The sequence below is a fragment of the Mustela putorius genome, unplaced genomic scaffold, assembly GCF_011764305.1.
Source record: "Mustela putorius furo isolate JIRA1106 unplaced genomic scaffold, ASM1176430v1.1 tig00003850_pilon_pilon_pilon, whole genome shotgun sequence".
Lineage (NCBI taxonomy): Eukaryota > Metazoa > Chordata > Mammalia > Carnivora > Mustelidae > Mustela > Mustela putorius.
In genome coordinates, this window is record NW_025422002.1 from 11,743,317 (window position 1) to 11,760,921 (window position 17,605).

General features: G+C 47.0%; 1 protein-coding gene across 5 annotated transcripts in view; it reads right to left on the bottom strand.

The window, feature by feature from the left end:
- Positions 1-17,605, bottom strand: part of VGLL4 (vestigial like family member 4) — a 154,558-nt gene that overhangs the window by 13,157 nt on the left and 123,796 nt on the right. The window lies entirely within an intron of this gene.

Below are 17,605 nucleotides of genomic sequence, written 5' to 3' on the forward strand. Positions count from 1 at the left end.
GAGGTTTTCCTGCCCTTAGACAAACAGGAGCTCGAAGTTGAAACCAAACCCTTGGAAAGGATCACTTGACATTCTGGGGCCTTAGCTGAATTCCATGAACTACTGACAGCTATTAAATAAACCAACATGAGCCTGAATTCTTCTAGCAGGGGAGAGGCAATGGGTAGAAGACATTTTAGTTGGTGCTTTCAAGGGCATATTCTGGGCCCCAGGGGGCCGCCGTGGCTGCGGGTCTCTCAGCCCAGGTGAATGAGGCAGGGCCTAGCCAGCCCCTGCAGGAGCAAACCAAAGGCCTGCCATGGCCTCCTCCATGGGGCACGACAACAGAGGTTCAAAGCAGAAAGGAGCCCGAGCAGTGGTGAGGCCCTGGGGAGCAGGGGCCATGAGAGGAGGGTCACAGCCAAGACACAGCCCTCCCCCCAGTGCAGCCCCTCCGCTTCCATTTCACTTCTTCCTGGAGCAGTTGCCCTCTGGGAAACCTACAGGACAGACAGACCTACAGTAACAGACCTTTATGGCCCAGCACCAACAATAATAAAGTCAGGGGGCACCTGGGTGGCTCAGTCGGTTAAGCGTCTGCCTTCAGCTCAGGTCACGATCCCAGGATCCTGGGATTGAGCCCCACATCAGGCTCCTTGCTCAGCAGGAGCTCACCTGCACAAGTGCACACCCATGCTCTCTCTCAAAGAAAATCTTCAGTAAAAACAATAAAGTCAGGAAAGCATCTTCAATTTTAAAAAGCTTCCTCAGACAACATACTTAATGCCACTGAAGGGTACACTTAAGAATGGCTACAGTGATGTCTGGTTGGCTCAGACAGTAGAGTGTGTGACTCTTTATCTCAGGGTATTGAGTTTGAGGCCATCGGGTGTAGAGATTATTAAAAAAACAAAATAAACTTTATTTTAAAACGGCTAGAATGGTACATGGTATGATAAATACGCTTTACCAGGATTAAAAATAATAATGATTTTTTTTTTAAAGCCAAAAGCATCGAACAGCCATTACTTACTGAGTTCCTCGTGTTTATGACGGGGTGGGTGGTGCTGCCCCAGTTTCACAAAAAAGAGGAGCAAGATGCTGAAGATAAACACTTAGCCAAGAATGGAGGGAGAGGCAGGGCATCAGCCAGACATACCAACCGCTCCTCCATCGTCCCCCCAGGCCCTTGTAAGAGTCCTTCTCTACTGCCTGCTCTGCCCAAGCTTCTAGGAGGCCTTCCCTGGCCTCCGGACTGCACGGATAGAGGGAACAGTGGACACGCATGAGGGGACCAGCCCTCCACTTGTCGCCTTGCCTTGCAGTCAGCCAGCTCCAAGGACACTGGCGAGGGCCCTGCACCCCTCGTGCTCTGCCCTCTCCCCAGAGGCCTGCGCAGGGCTAGGCACATGGTGGACGTTTCCCTCTTCAGTGAACAAGGGAATTACTGAAGTACCTACGTTATGCGTGCCTCCAACGAAGAGCATCTGTGGTGAATGAAAGAGGGATTAAGGAAATTTCAGCGGCAATTCCCAGCAAGAGAAACGTTCTGAGCAAGCAGAATTTAGGGAGCTTTTAAATACTGAGAGTAAACAGTAATGAAATGTCTTCTCCCTGTAACTACTTTCCCCAATTTTTGTCCTCCTGCCCCCCAACTGTCTCCTAGGCCGTCACACACCACCCCCACTTTCTCCTAGTGAGCAGGGTAATATTCACAGCTTCCTGACAAGCAAGAGGGCATTGGATGTGTCCCCAAGACACTCTGTCAAGCCTGTCACTCCTTGGTACCAACTACAGACTGGAAGCAGAGGGGTCGTGACACCACCAGGACGCTGTGGGGCAGAGGGAAGGCAGAGGTCCCCTCCTGGATTCAGGATGATGAGCTGTGTGTCACAGGCAGGAAAAGCTGGGAAATACTGGCATTCAGTGTCCCAAAGACACAGAATAATCTGGGACCTCTGTTTCAATCACAAGCACGTTCTGCTTGGCAGCAGAAAGGGGACAGAGACTGACTTTGACTTTAACTGTGGGGAGACACTGTGTTGCAAATGAAATTATCATTGCTTAACAATCAAGACAAAAGCCAGAGCCCTACCACCATCCAAGGTCCAATCTGCGTGGGAAGGGCCCCGCAGTTGGTGAATTACACTGTTGCCACATCTATCCACCCACATAACCGTCTTCCCTGTGAGCTCCCCACAAAGGTAGCCTCCCTCTTCTGCTAGTTCAGCTTTCAGAAAGCACACTGTAGGACGTGTGTGCCCTACAGTTCCAGTGAGGAGCGTATACCACTGGCATGTTGCCCTTAGAAAGTAGTGTCCAAAAATATAATGCGTTTAAAGCCAGGGAATCCCTCTATTTACCTTGATTATCTTTATTATCGTGAACTATCACTTATTGAGTGCTACATGCCAGATCATAGTCTAGCCCTTATTGTTACTAAACCCCTCACTACAATGTAAAGTATCATCCCCATTTTATAGAGGAGTAAACTGAGGTTCAGAAAGGTTAGGCAGTTCTTCTAAAGTTGCAAAACCAATACAGTACGAGGATTCTAATTTCTACGTGACTGGCTCCAAAGCCTTTCCTTTGCACCTTTCCCTCTCAAGAGAGGGGGAGCACAGCAGGGAAAACGACAACGACCTATGTACCCACCCCCCAGGACTGACAAATGAAATCACATACGGTATGCGCTTCTGACATTTTCTTTCCTCTTATGGGAAATGCTGGCAGCAGTCGATGCAGCAGAACATGGGAGACACGGCTGAAGGCCTTCCTTCGTGCTCCCCGGCCCCAGCTCATTCCCCTTCTTCAGCCCTAAATGCACCGCTGTCCTGTATTTGGGGCGTCTTCCGATCTGTGCTTAAGAACTCTCACCACAGAGGAGTCTGTCTGTAAGTACTATGTAGCCAGCCCATTCTAAATCTACATTACGGTCTCATACTGCACGTACTGCCTCACAACCATATGCTCTCCTCCTTGCGTGGTTTTGGGGCTCTATCCGTGCCCTGACCTACAGATCCAGCCGTGCGCCTGCTGTGTGGGACAACTTCACATCTCCACAGGAAGTCACCATCATGTATTTACCCGTCTCTCTACCACCAGGCACCCCGATCATCTCCCTGGTTTGCCTCGTTATAAAAAACCCATGGTGCTTCTGTCCTTGTACATCTCTGCCTGGGAACAGGGTTTCTGAGTACCACTCAGGTAGATGTCTAGAAGCACACCACTGGCTGCCGAGCTCACCACCTTCCAGACTTCAACAGATGCTGCCAAACCCATCATGACATAGCTGTCCGCTCTGCCCGGCCTCGGCCAGCGATGCGTCACCGGCCCTGGCCACGTGCATCTTCCACGATGTCCGGCTTCGATAGCCTGTGGATTTCTGCTATTTTTGTGGTGCATAGTCATTCCTCCTTGATGTTTTAACTTGCATTTCTCCAGTTACCAGCGGAGTTGAACATATTTTCATACATCTCTTGGTCATTCATTTTCCCATTATAAATTGCTTTTCATTTGTTATGGGTTGAATTGTGTTTTCCCCCAAAAGATGTTGAAGTCCTAGCCCCCAGGAACTATAAATGTGATTTCATGTGGAGTCTTTGCAGATAATCCAGTTAAGATGAGGTCATGAGGAGCGCCTGGGTGGCTCAGTGGGTTAAAACCTCTGCCTTCAGCTCAGGTCATGATCTCAGGGTCCTGGGATCAAGCCCCAGGTCAGGCTCTCTGCTCAGTGGGGAGTCTGCTCCACCTCTCCCTCTGCCTGACTCTCTGCCTGCTTGTGATGTCTGTCAAATAAATTAAAAAAAAAAAAAAAAAAAGGATGAGGTCCTGAGGGTGGGCCCTAATCCAATAGGACTGGTGTCTTTATAAAACGTGGGAAATTTGAATACAAGGGCAGACAGGAAACGATGTGAAGACGCAGGGAGAATGCCACCTACAAGCCAAGAATGCCTGAGGCTACCAGAAGTTAGGAGAGAGGCAAGAACAGATGGACACTCAAAGCCCTCAAGAAGGAACGGCCCTGCTGACACCCTGATCTGGGCCGTCTAGCCTCCAGGACTGGGTGACAATCTACTTCTCCTGAGCCCTCTGCTCCACAGCACTTTGTCACAGCGCTCCTGGGGGAACCGGTACAACTTCCATGGCTTTTCCGCACCACTGCTTTATACTTCTTTAGCTATTCTCCACAATCATGTTTTTTTCCTGCTTTATCTGTAATTAACATACCCCATCCCCCTGCAGATGCATGAATGTCTTAAAGCTTCATTTTCAAAGAGGCTCCCAAGATCCACTGGACCTTGTCATCCATGCCTGTCAATAGGAGGGATATTTAATAAAAGTGCCAAGAAATGACAACACAAGTTGACATAGTATGTGTGAGGCCAGGCGTGCCAGGGGAAGCTGGAGGGTTAAGCTATCCCCTGACTTCACTTCCAAGAGCAATTCAGGAAGTCAGGGAAAGGCATCCCCAGCTGCCCCCACATACAAGATGGAAGAAGCCTATCAGCCAAGTTATAATCCAAAACCTTTTGGCTCAGTAACATTTTGGACAAATGATGGGATGAATGACCCACCAGATCTTTCCAACGTGCTGCACTGATAGGCTCACCGACAACCAATCCCTCCAGCCCACAGGCCAACTGTGGGTATGGTCCTCCTTCCCGCATCAGTGCTGTGCAAGCCGTCTGGGGTGCCCATCACCATGCCCTTGGAACACGGAAGGAACAGGAGCTGAGAGGTGGCGTGATCACCGAAGGTCACCAGGTGTGGGTAGGTGGTGAGGCAGGGACTCAAACCAGACCAACCCCTTCCTCTTCTGCCAAAATGGCCTGCAGGGGCTTGAGAAACAGCCCCTTCCTCTAGGGCAGGGAGTGGGGGTGAGATCACAAATAGTGTGGAGTGTAAGAGGAAGTTTGTATCTAAGTGACAATTCCACCGTTAAGGACTCGGACTATCTCTATAATTGAGTCAAGGGTTTCCAGTCAAAGCCTTCCCAAGAGTGAGAGCCACTAAATTAGTAAAAGGACATCTCTGCATACTGTCCAGGCTTCAAGATTCTTCAGACTTCCCTCCATTCCTCCCGAGATCAGCCCTCATGAGCATTCTGGGAACTCCTGCAGGAGACTGGAAGGAACTCCAGCGGATAGCAAGTCCCTCCTTGAACACAATTACTCTGCAGATCTCACAAGAGACCCTGGGGAACCCAGAAAACCTGATTGACATCACCAGAGTCATAGGGTTGCACATACCCAGCACAACCACTTAAGTAAAGCTTCTAGAGAAAACCCAAATGTGAGCCTTAAGAGAATACATTTCTTAATGATTTTGGTTAGAAACCTCTCTAAACCATCCTATAATCTCCTTCCGTTCTTGGTGATTTGGGATCTTCAGCATAAACATGGCTCTCGGAGGCAAAGGAGCAGGCCTCTGTGACAGGCCCGGCCCGAGTTCTCTCAGATGGCTCGGCCGCTTGAATTCTTGGGTCAGCGACTAGAGTCACTCCTGGAGAAGCCACTGCCCGTGCTGGTCACCCTGCTCCTCATGGTGGGCCAAGAAGCCGGGCAACTAGGTATGATAGAGCAGTGTGAAAAGGATGAGTAGATAGGCCCTGAGCGAGTTCAGGGCTGGACAGGGTGCCCTTCCCCGTCTCCCACTCCAGTGTTCACAGAGCTGACCTGCTGCACAAAGGAAGAGCTTTCCAGAGCTGTCACCCTAGGAGGTGAGACGCCCAGCGATGCTGGCGGGCAGGGCAGAATTGCCACAGATAGTCAGGAGACTCAAGCCATGGTTCCAAATAGCTCAACCCCATGCAAATAAGGCATTGGTTTTCTTCGACGAGAAATGTCTGTACATGTTTCCCACCATTAGCAGAGACACAAGGAAAAACCCGAGAACATGACATGTAGAGCATCTCATTCAACCCTCCCCACGCCCACCGCCCCCATTGGCGATGATTGCCACTAAGACAGTGGGCCCCTACCTGAGGGCCGGGGACGCCAGAGTCCTCGTGCACGGCAAGCCCTGCTCGCCCCTCAGATGAATCACATACCCCACATGTGTACCCTCTTGCACTTTTCATGAGAATGGATGTGTGGCTGAGATTCACGAATTAATTTAAAATTCCTACTGCTAATAAATTGGTAGGAGCTTTGGACATTATGTATTCTCTCAATGAATGATGCTTAAAAAATACAACCACTTTCATATTTTTGGCATCAAACAGAGTCCTTGTACCAGAGATGGGATGGAAAACATAATGTCTCCCCTTCTGTAACTGAGCTACAATGTCTGAGGTCGACAAAAGCCTCGAAAAGATCATCTACCTCCTTCCACAACAAAGAGGAATCAATATGGTGCTATTTTGCTCTGCTGGCCTAATTTGGGGAATGCTTGGGTCAGCTGGGGCCAGGTGAGGAGAAAAAGGGGGAGCAAGGGACCTGACCACCAAGACTGTCCAGTGTCAGCACTGGCTTTGCTGGGGTCAACACAGAGGCACAGCTGCCCCTGCTGCTTCCCACCCCACTTTCCACACCCTCCGTCTGATTCTAAGATCCACAGGCAAGACTTTCCTTGTGCTAGAAAAGTGGTATGCGACCCATGGCTTTATGTACCCTCCTCAGGAAGGCGGAGGATGGAAGCACCCCCTTTCTTAGCTATCCACTGGCCTAAGACCCAGAGAAGAAAGGTCCCTCTACACACACCTGGGGTGAAACACACTTGGGAAAATGACTTCCACTCACAGTGTACTTCTCAGAAGACTCCCCCTGTTGGTGTGTGGACCGGTGTCTGGCACACAATGACTAACTTCCGAATGAACCAACCAAAGAGCACACAGATTCTTAAGAAAAACCAGCACTTACTGGTCCAAACAAGGTAGAGGAGTTCACAAAGCTGGTGACCAGAGCAGCACCGGCACAGGGGGAACTGCCGAGCCCACTCCAGCCATCCTCAACTCCCCAACCCCGCTGCAGAAAGGAGTGGTCTGGAAATACGTTCCATCATTACTCCTCCTTCCATTCTTCTGGGCTGGTACCGAGCCATCCTTCATAACTCCATTCGAGTTCTTCAGAAGGCTCATTCTTAGTTTTTACTCTGCATTTTGCTACAAATCATTGGAGAATATTATAAAGCCATTTAGCAAAAAGACTGGATGTTTTGTCCTACTCAGAGGAAGAAAGCTTCACGGTAAGACGGCTGTGAATAAAGGAGAGGCGAGGAATCAGAGCATCCCAAAGACGAAGACGGCCATACTGCTGCTTTTTTAACAACCGAAGTACAGTTGGTGCACAATGTTGCACTGTCTCAGGTGTGCCGCAAAGTGATGCAATACATCTGCTACATTCGTCTCTACTCACCCCAAGTGTAACTACCAGCCGCCATCACACAACCCTATCAGAGCACCACTATGCTCCTTCCCTATGGCATGCCTTTCGCACCCTTGACTCATTCGTTCCATCACTGAGGGGTGGCTCCTTCTCAAACACTTCTGGAGATGGGCATTTACTTCCTCTTCGGGCATTTCACTCAACGACTAAAGAGCTTCAGTGAAATGTTCTTCCTCACAATGAATGAAATCTGCTTTCCAGCATGATTCTTTGGACAAAGGTCCAAACCTCTGGAAAGCCTTTCGAAAGACTCAATGAAGTCTCTTTCCTCTTCTAGCTCCTGGAAAACTACTATGTCAGCCCTGCCACCGACAGATTCCTCTTCACCAGAGAATTGCTCTCAACTGTGTCGGAACCCCCACCACCCTGACACCCACCCCACACGCCCTACAATGAACACTCCTTGGTGAGTATGGTGCCCAGAACTAAACATAATACTCCAGAGGTGACCTAACGCAGAGCACACAGGAAAAGAGAACTCCCCTCAATTTATGGTAGCATATTTCTGAGCCAAACATCAGGACATAAGGTCTAGTAAGAATGAAGGTCAACAGAATTGAACACTCGAGGAGGACTTCAACACTCCCAGTCATCTAGAACTACACTTTCAACAGCATTACCCAAGATGCACCTGGGTCATAGAGTAAGTGTGTGGTTTTCTTTTAACTCAGCTCTATGTGGGACCCCACCATAGCAAGGACAGAGGTGTGCCAGCCCTATCTGCATTACACATGCATACATGTCAGAGGTGCACGGGCCAATGTCCTTCCTGTGCTGCTGGGTTTGCCGCTGCCTCTCTTCCCCTATGGGCACCACACAGAGTCACCTTCCTGTACCTGATGCTGGTGGCAACCAGTTCCAAATGATTTCCTGACTTCTCGGTATGAGAGGATAACCTCTAATTCAGTACATGTATTCAGCACCAAACAAAATTTGGCCAGTTTTTCTCTCAACCCACCGGCCTGCCCTGACTAACATCAGAAACTTTTCGGCTAAATTACTAAGTTACTATATAACTAGACTAAAAAGTTTGAAAATAGAAGTAAGGTAAAGTGAGTAAATATTCATCTAATATAATGAGGGACCTACCAATATTCTTTAAAATGGTTGTAGCAAAGAATCTCGAAGAACTTTTTAAAAGATTTTATTTATTTATTTGTGAGAAAGAGAGAGAAAGCGCACAAGCAGGCAAAGTGGCAGGCAGAGGTGGAGAGAGAAGCAGGGTTCCCACCAAGCAAGGAGCCCGATGCAGGACTCGATCCCAGGACCCTGGGATCATGATCTGACCTGAGCCGAAGGCAGAGGCTCAACCCACTGAGCCACTCAGGTGTCCCTCGAAGAACTTTTATTGGAAAGTAAATTATGCAGGGCACTAATGCTAGGCATTTAGTGCATTAATTCCCTCTGAGCATCTAGATAGTCTAGGCTGTCTTTCGAAGCCTAGAGGGAAAGTTGGCTTTTTTTTTTTTTTCAACACAGATTACACGATAGGAACAAGATGTGAATTAATGATTATTTTAAGGACCTGCAGGTGCTTGAAAAAGGTTATTACAATTGATAAGACAAATCACACATCAATTTCTATTCTTAAAGCAAAGTTCCCAAAGGACCTAAAAAAAAAAAAAAATATATATATATGGCCTATTTCATTTTTCTCTGAGTTATAAAGTTGTATTTCCTTACAAATATTCTCATTTGCAAACCATGGAATTCAGAACTAATCAAACTGCCCACCTGGTTCTATTATAACATCCCTAACATCTAAGAGCCATCCCCTGGCTATTAAAATCATGTCTGTATCCCAAACCTGGAACCTGGAAAAGAAGAGGGAAAAGGAATCTCAGGGAACCTGGTGATTCTGTTCCATGTTGAGGTGGCATTTTCCCCAAACTCTTGAACTTCTTCCTAGAACACCTTTGGAGAATCTGGAAGACCACCATTCCCTAATACCCCAATGACACCACCCCTCTTCTCTCCTTGGGGAATCCTAAACCAAATGGTAATCATTAATCCTAACTACCCTTTAAATTGCAATTACCAACCCCCCCAAGAGTCATCATATTGTGATTCTCTAGTATTAGATACTAAATATCATATCCCCAGGGAACTGGACGTCTGCTGTCCTCCAAACAATTTACCTCCACCTTACACACCTCTCATCCCAGCTGAGTATGGAACACATAACAGAATCACTATTGTTTATTCAAGCGAACTGAAGTTCATCAAGCATTCTTAGATTATTTTTTTACTGTGGTAAAATACACACAAAATTCACCATTTTAGTCATTTTTAAGTATGGCACTGAGTGGCATTAAGAATATTCACACTGTTGTGCAGCCATCACCACTATCCACCTCCAGAATGTTTTCATCTTCCCAAACAGAAACTCTGTCCCCATTAAACACGAACGCCCTGTTCCCCTCCCCCTTTGCCCAAACCACCATCCTACTTTCTCTATGAATCTGACTCATCACATAAATGGAAGCATACACGATCTGTCCTTTTGTGACCAACACACTTCACTTGGCAAATGTCTTCAAGGTTCATGCATGTTGCAGCGTGTGTCAGAACTGTGTTCCTTTTTAAAGGCTGAGTAATATTCCATTGTGTGCATATTCTGTTTATCTCTTCACCCAGTGATGGACATTTGGGTTGTTTCCACCTGTTGGCTATTGTGAATAATGCTGCTATGGACACAGGTGTGCAAATAACAGTGTGAGTCTCTGCTTTCAATTCTTTGGGGCACGTGCCAGTAAAGTGGACTTGCTGGGTCATATGCTAACTTATGCTACATTTTTAGTCCTTATAAGTTTCAACAAATCATCTACATGTTTGTCCCTCTCTACTAGAGAAAAATAAAAGGCTTCCAAAAGGATGGGTCTGGCCCATAACAATAAGGACAAGAATGGAAGGAAGCCTTGGTAACCACAGTCCAAGCAGTCCATAAGAGAAATGCTCATGAATAATGTAAATATCTGAAATAAAATTAAGTAAACAAAGAACATCCATCACCAAGCTCACTAAAATCAGCAAAGCCAGGCACACACAGGGACGGAAGTCAATGACGCTGTAACCACCAGTAAGCATTTTGGAGACTCACAAGATACAAATTTGTGGTTTTCATTTCTCACTATGGGCCTTTAAAAATTACTCCAAGTCATCCAAGGATGGCTAATGTTAATAATAGTAATAACTACCACTTGTAGAGCATTAGCGTACTGTTTTACAAAGTGTTTTGCACATATATTATCGTTAACAGATCTTCAGCCTGCAACTCCTCCGTGCTGCCCAGAAAATGTGTTTTTCCAATGATGGAGCTAAACCCCCAAGTGTCTGCCTGTGCAGACAAGTGAGGGCACCCGGACGCCCAGCTCTCCAGGAGGGAGTCCCCTTGCTCCATTTTAACCTGAGCTTTGATTCAGAGCAAGGAGGGGCGAGGAGGTCACTTTGTGGAGTGACCTGACAAGTTACTTACACAAAAGCCCTCATTTTCTATTAAATGGGAAGGATCTCTCCATCACTAATTGATCCAACCTACAGAGAGGGGACTCGAGTACAATTTCCACAGAGGGAAGTGGTCAAGTAGCTGAGGTCAAAACCTCCAGACTGCAATTGTGGCCATGGGCTTTTTATTTCCCTTGTAATTTTCTTGAAGAATATATGTTAACCCTTTTGGAGGCAATCCTGGCAGTTGAAGTGAGTAGGAAGCAAAAGTCCCCTGTACTCCCTAATCAGTAGCCCCTCAAACTACGCCCCATTATCCTGAGCAGTCCCACGACAGCCGGGCCTAGCAGGAACATGTCAGCCATCACCTGAAGCCCGGTTACTTCCACTCCATCAAGGCAACAATCATTAGTGTGCGTTCACCCCTCCAGCTCATATGTGTCCTCGAGGGCCAGCACGGCAGCCCAGCACACGGCCCTCTCTCTGCACCCGGGCCCCTCGCCGAAGCCACTCGGGGGACATGGCTCTGATTGGGACAAGGTGCCATCTGGTGAGGGGAGAGGGCTGGGCAGGAAAATCACTGCTGTCCCTTCTGAGCAGAGTCAACTCTACCTCTCCCAGGACTCACTGCCTCATGGTTTAAATTAATTACAGCTGAAAATACAGGGTTGCCATCTGGTTTGAAAAAGCAAGGATAAGGGAATAAAATGAAAGGGTTTTTGGTACTAACCTCACTTTAATCATTGCCAAAGAGCATGAAGACAGCCCAGCGTCCTCCCACAAGAAAGCCTTGGGCCTCACAAACTTGGCAAGCAGGCCCAGGCACAAAAGTGGGTAGGCAGATCGCTTGTCAGAATAAGAGTCCCCATCGGCGAGGAGAGCTGCAAGGTGAGGGGGCCTGCCTGCCCCCACGCTGCAAGCCAAGCCTCCTGCGGGTCCTGGGGTAGGTTAGCAACTCCTGGGAGGGTTTATGTACACAGGGTGTCTTGCCAAAATGTTACATGCATCATTACAGTTCCATTCGGTGCGCAAATACATCTGCTGTCAGAATTATAGCATGCGATTTCCGCTTTCTTTGTTTCTCCATCTTCCATAACATAAGGCTTTTATAAAACTCTAAGGCTAAACAAAACACAGGAGGGGAAGGTTGATGGAGAAGGGAGCCAGCCCTGATGGAACCATGCGTGCAACTCTGCGGCACCCTTGTATCTGGCCCCTCAGTGAAGGAATGTCAAAAATCCTCATTTTTCTTCCCATGCAGCCACAACTAGTCTCACGTGTGTTTTGTAGGAAGCAACTTCCTTCTCCTTTCCTCCCATCAGCAGGATCCTGGATGAGAGACTCTTCTCTGTTAGGACTCGGGCTATAGAGAACTACTGACCGTGGGCACTGGGAAGGCAAAGATACCACAGCAGTCCTTGCTTTGTCTCAATGGGCTTTTGGTGGGTACAGAAAACTGCCAAGTCTGCAACTTTTCTCCATCAACCACCAGCGTCAGGTGGCCCATCAAGGGAGGGCATCAAGCCAGATTTTCAACCCAATTTAAATCTCCTGCCCACCACTGGAGTTTTGTTTTTTTTTTTCCCCAACCCAGGTGAGTTTTACAAATGAAACCTGGATAAACCTGAGTCCAGCTGTTTTCAGAAAGGAATCCCCACTGAGGCACAGTGGTGTTGAATGGAATAAACTCTAAATAGTAGGTTATAGTCTTTCATAAACCACCGATCAGAACACTAACAGAGAAGGTAAAAGCAGATTATGAAGATAAGCATTTCTGTTCTGTCAAAAAACACATCTTCAACTCAAAAATGATTTGAAAGTTGTCTTCCAAATCCTGCCCTAATAGAATCATTGTCTATAGCAACAGTGTCCATAACATTCAGAATCTCAGGAGTGTAACTTTCGAGTAAATGGTACATCTGTCAAACCACAGGAAACATCTGGTAAAATGGTTAAATAAAAACAGAATTTAAACTTTTGATTTCAGAGCTTACTTATGGTACCCAACAAGAGGCTATTGAAACAAACACTGAAAGCACTCTGGCCATGCACAGTGCTCAGTGATGGTGACAAATGTCCTTGAAGAGGAGGGAGGGAAAAAGCAGACAAGTCAGAAAAGGCAAGCGGTGAGTGTTCCTTCCCCACAGGGCTCTATCCTGCACATCACCAGGCTCAGCTAAGCTCCCTCCCCTAACCAGGGCTGACTCCTTCCCTGCACACCCACATCCCCCATGCCACCAACAAAGAGGCACTTGGGAAATGCCAGATAAAATGGACTAATGAAGTAATACACAGACAACAAACAAGCCCTTCTCCATTCCACGGCAACCATGTATTAAGTAGATGCAATTATCCCACTATCGGAACACAGCAGACATGTTACAAGGTACTAACCAACACATTTCAGTCCATCCCAGAACACTTTAGAAGATCTTCCATTAAATAAAAGATTGAATGATTCAAACCCCCCCCCCCAAAAAAAAAGATTTCAAAAAACCAGTAAGGTTGAAAAGCAAATGACAAACTGGGAAAACGGTTATTTTCCTAACATAGCTGATGGAGGATGCTGGACATGAAAAGTTGTAACTCAGAAGAGAAAGAAGATGAATGGCCTAATTAAAGGAGAGAGAGAAAGATACAAAGTTACAAAAGAAGAAATCCAAATGTCCAATAAGCATGTGAAAAGATCACTCAAGTTCCCTAGTTGGGGGCGGGCAAGTTACTACAATGATTCCCCTGCAAACCTTGCAAAAATCAAATACATGTTAACAGTCACTTTGTGCTGATGCAGGGAGACAGGCACATGCACCCGTGGGAATGCAAATCAGAGGACCTACTAGAGACCAAGCTGGCAGAATACACCATAGTAGAAAAGGGTGCCCTTGGACCCAGAAATCCCACTTCCAGAAAAATGGGAAATATGACCTATGAACAAGGACAACTATACACACATCATCCCAGAAGTTTTGAAAACAACAGACTGCAAACAACACAATATCTGCATTTGTGAACAAGTTCTTTTGGTTACAAGCAACATAAAACAAGGCTAGCTAGTTGAAGAAAAAAGCAGGGGAAAGGGGGGTGGAATTAACTGGAAAGATACTGTGCTACATTTCTTGGAAATGAAAGAAGAATTAAATAACCAATCCTGGAAAAGGACAAAAATGAGGCAGCCCCACAACCTCAGCAAAAGGAGGCAGAAGGAGCTCCATACCCCAGTGAGCAGTCCACAGCTCCTGCTGCCCAGAGGAGCAGCCTACCCTCTCTCAGCACCAGGGCAAGATGCTTGGCTGGGAGGCACCATGGCCAACAGCTGCAGGTCTTAGCACTTGGTCCCCTTTCCAGGTCCTACCTACATACCTGAACCCAATCACAGCATCATTGAGGAGTTACTGACATAAAGTCTTAAAAATTCTGAGACTGTTTTTACTAGATACCACACATGCCGCTGAAAATTAGAAGACACCCCCGCCCCCCCCCACCATGGCACCAGTTTTCAGCCAAAAGACTTCACCTGAGCTTTACATGAATTATTTCTCAGTAAGAAATTGGGGATCTTATAGGAAAGCAACCTTCTGAGGTTCTGTTTGAGTTGTGTAGGTATGGGAAGAAAAGGAACAGGGAATGTTCCATCTTCGCCATGAATAAGTGAAGGTATTGTTGTTTTGTTTTAAGTAAAACTGTTGGGAATTATGGGCTAGAAATAGAAATGAGCCTTAGGGGCATTCATAGTAAAAATCTATGAAAAGGTATCTTCGACCGGAGGCATGACAATTTCTCATTTGCTCCATGAATCTCAGCCGTCTGTGTTCCAGATCCTTTGCCTCCCGCTCCTCTACTTCTCTCCCTTTCCCTCATCGCTGGATTCTGAGCTCTCACATCCCACCACTGAACAGCCACACAGCCTGAATATGGCCTTTATGTGTCCTGTACAATGCCACCCCTCCCAGCTTCCCAGACAAACCAACTCCCTGCCAGGGGACCCAAGGGAGTCCCAAGGGAGACCTCACAAGGTGCTGACACTTGTCCCTGTCCAGGTCCCCTCTCCTTTAGCCACCACAACGCCATCACCACCCACCCCCCACAAAATGGGAAAATCTATCCTAAATTAAATGCAAAGTATGTTGTGTAAATGAATCCTGAATTAAAGAAAAAACATCTATAAAGGACATTACTGAATGTGAATATATTCGCATATTAGGTCTTATCATTGTTAAAACATATATACAGGGGAAAGCAAATATGGCAAAATATTAACAACTGGTGAATCTAGTGACAGGTACTCACTGAATTAGTTGTTCAGTGTTTCTGTAGATCTGAACTTTTTCCAGAATAAAAAACTGGGGTAGGGGATAGTGGAGGGAGAGAAGGATGGCAAGTCAGATTATCACCAAATTTGGATGGTATGTCTAGAATGATCTAACCAAGTGTAGGCCAAGTGGCATGTCACACAGTCTTACAGAAGAGCCAATACAGGGATATGGGGAGGAACAGTGGGATGGAGAGGTCATGCCATACACATTAAGATGCCATGGGCAATGAAAATGTTAGTTTCAAATATAAGCCTCAAAATGGAAATCATGAGGCAGGTTGGACAATCCAAACTGACCACCCTGAATTCTCCATGAGCTGCTTCCCACATTGGAGCTTGCTTGAAGGTATGTAACAGCGTGAATTCAAATAAATTCTTTTAAAATTTAACCACGGCTAAGGGATAGATCAATGATCAATAGTCCATGAAGGCCATCTCCTCAGAAGTAAGTGGGAAAAGGGAGTTTGGGACAGACCATCCAAATCCCTGAAAGTCACCCTAAAGAACTTGGGTTTTATCTTGTTGTCAAAAAGGAGCCAGAGCCACCCTCACCGCCACCCCTCGCCAACAAACTCTGCCAGGTCCTCCAAATAAGCTCTCAAGGTTATCTGATGACCACAGTACTCTGCAGCCATCGCAGCCTCTTGCAGCGAGGTCTCCATTCCCAGCTTTACCCACGTTTCACTGTTGGCTCCTAGAGAGCGCTGTCTCTATCACTTGCTCTCACTTGCTCTAAAGCTGAACGCCTAACGCAAAATGATGCGGATCATTCAAAACCAACACGGAGGGACCTCGGGCTGTTGGCAATGCCAGCCCGAAGCTATCACAAACAAATAAAATAAGCACAATTTAAGCACAACACATCTACTAGAATAGCCAGTAAACACTTTGGCTTTGAGAACTTTCTTTTTAGGTAGATTTGAAAAAAACACCAAAAGCAATGAACACTTGGACAAGTATTTGTTTGCTTTTCTCAGAGGAACAGATCTACTCTTTGGGTTGATTTGCACCCCGAAGAAATGTCTGGCCATCCCTCTGAAGCATGAGGTGCGTCCAGCTGAAGTGAATTTCTCATTTCCACATACCTTATATTACATTACGCACACACTGGCGTCAGAGCATGATGCAAAGAAGAAATACAAATAGAGAAGTAAGGAAAAAACACATTTCATTCATATGATAAACTCTAAAGGAAAAGATCATTTGATCCCAAACAAGCATCCCGAGTAGCGCTAGTGTTTCACCTTGTAAACTGTACCTCCGCCCAGGTACTAGGGATATGTACTTTCCTGTCTTGGGGGAGCAAGGGATAGACAGGGAAAGGAAGGCAGTGGAGGTAGTGACAGTGGGGTTCTCTTTGTTCCGGCAGCTTCTCTGAACTAAACATCAAGGCTCCAAGGAAAACCCAGAAGCACAGTAAGTGGTGCCATGCAGGGGTTATTACATAAATTCTTAAAATCTTTCCCAAAGGGAAGAGAGTTTCAACAGTATTCTCCTAGTGACTTGTTTTTCATTCAAACACTTACTTAGCGCCTAGCAGGTGTCGGACATGGTGCTGGGTGTTAGTGGGACAGACGTGAGTAAGACTCAGCTCCCGCCCTGGAAGGATGTGCAGTCTGGGGAGAGGGATACAGACATTTGCACACAACTACAGCAAAGTGCTACCCTTTATACAAAGACATGTTCATGGCGAAGCAGAAGGAATCCCCATTCGCCAAGAGAGGGAGGCAAGAAAAGTGTACCAGGAAGGAGTGAAGGCCCAGGGGCTCACTTCAGCAAGCCGGAGCACAGGGGCAGAAGCTCCTGCAGACAGATGTCTGTGTGGTGTCTTCTGGGGCAGACTGGAGTCACAGAGGAGGAGAGGAAGATAGCAGAAACCTTCCAAGGTGCCCAGACCAGGAAAGAGGGCACTGTCGTGGAAGCGGGGTCTAAGCTACGGCCGGGGCCCATACCGACATGGACGATATTTAGCAGGGCGTGCCAGTGGATTTGACATGAGGGATAAAGTGGGAGAAAGCCACTTCAAGAGCAAGTGGAAAGATAGGTGTCCCATCATAAAGATGGCGGACAGACTGGAAGAAGAAGGAGGCACTAAAACCAATTCCAGCAAAGCAGCACCAACCCAAGGAGCACACCCAGTATCTCAAAGGCAGGCGGCTCTACAGGTGCAAAGGGCAGGACTCGGCTAGACGTGAAGATCTGGGAACCCTCCACCTGGAGTGGTAACCCAACCCATGAGTTGGCATGTGGCTTCCTCAGCAGCATCTGGACAGTGACCAGGACACAGCTCAGCAGAAGAGCAGTAATGCCAAGTCTCTGAAAGATCCTGAGTGGAGCAGGCCCAGAAGTAGGAGGGGAACCAAAGAAAGCGAGAAAGGGGCCATAGAAACCACGGGGGAAGACACAAGGAAGAAGTTCAATCAGATAAGGAATTGCAGGTTTCCTTCTAGATCTGGTGACAAGTGGGTCACCAGGGAACGAG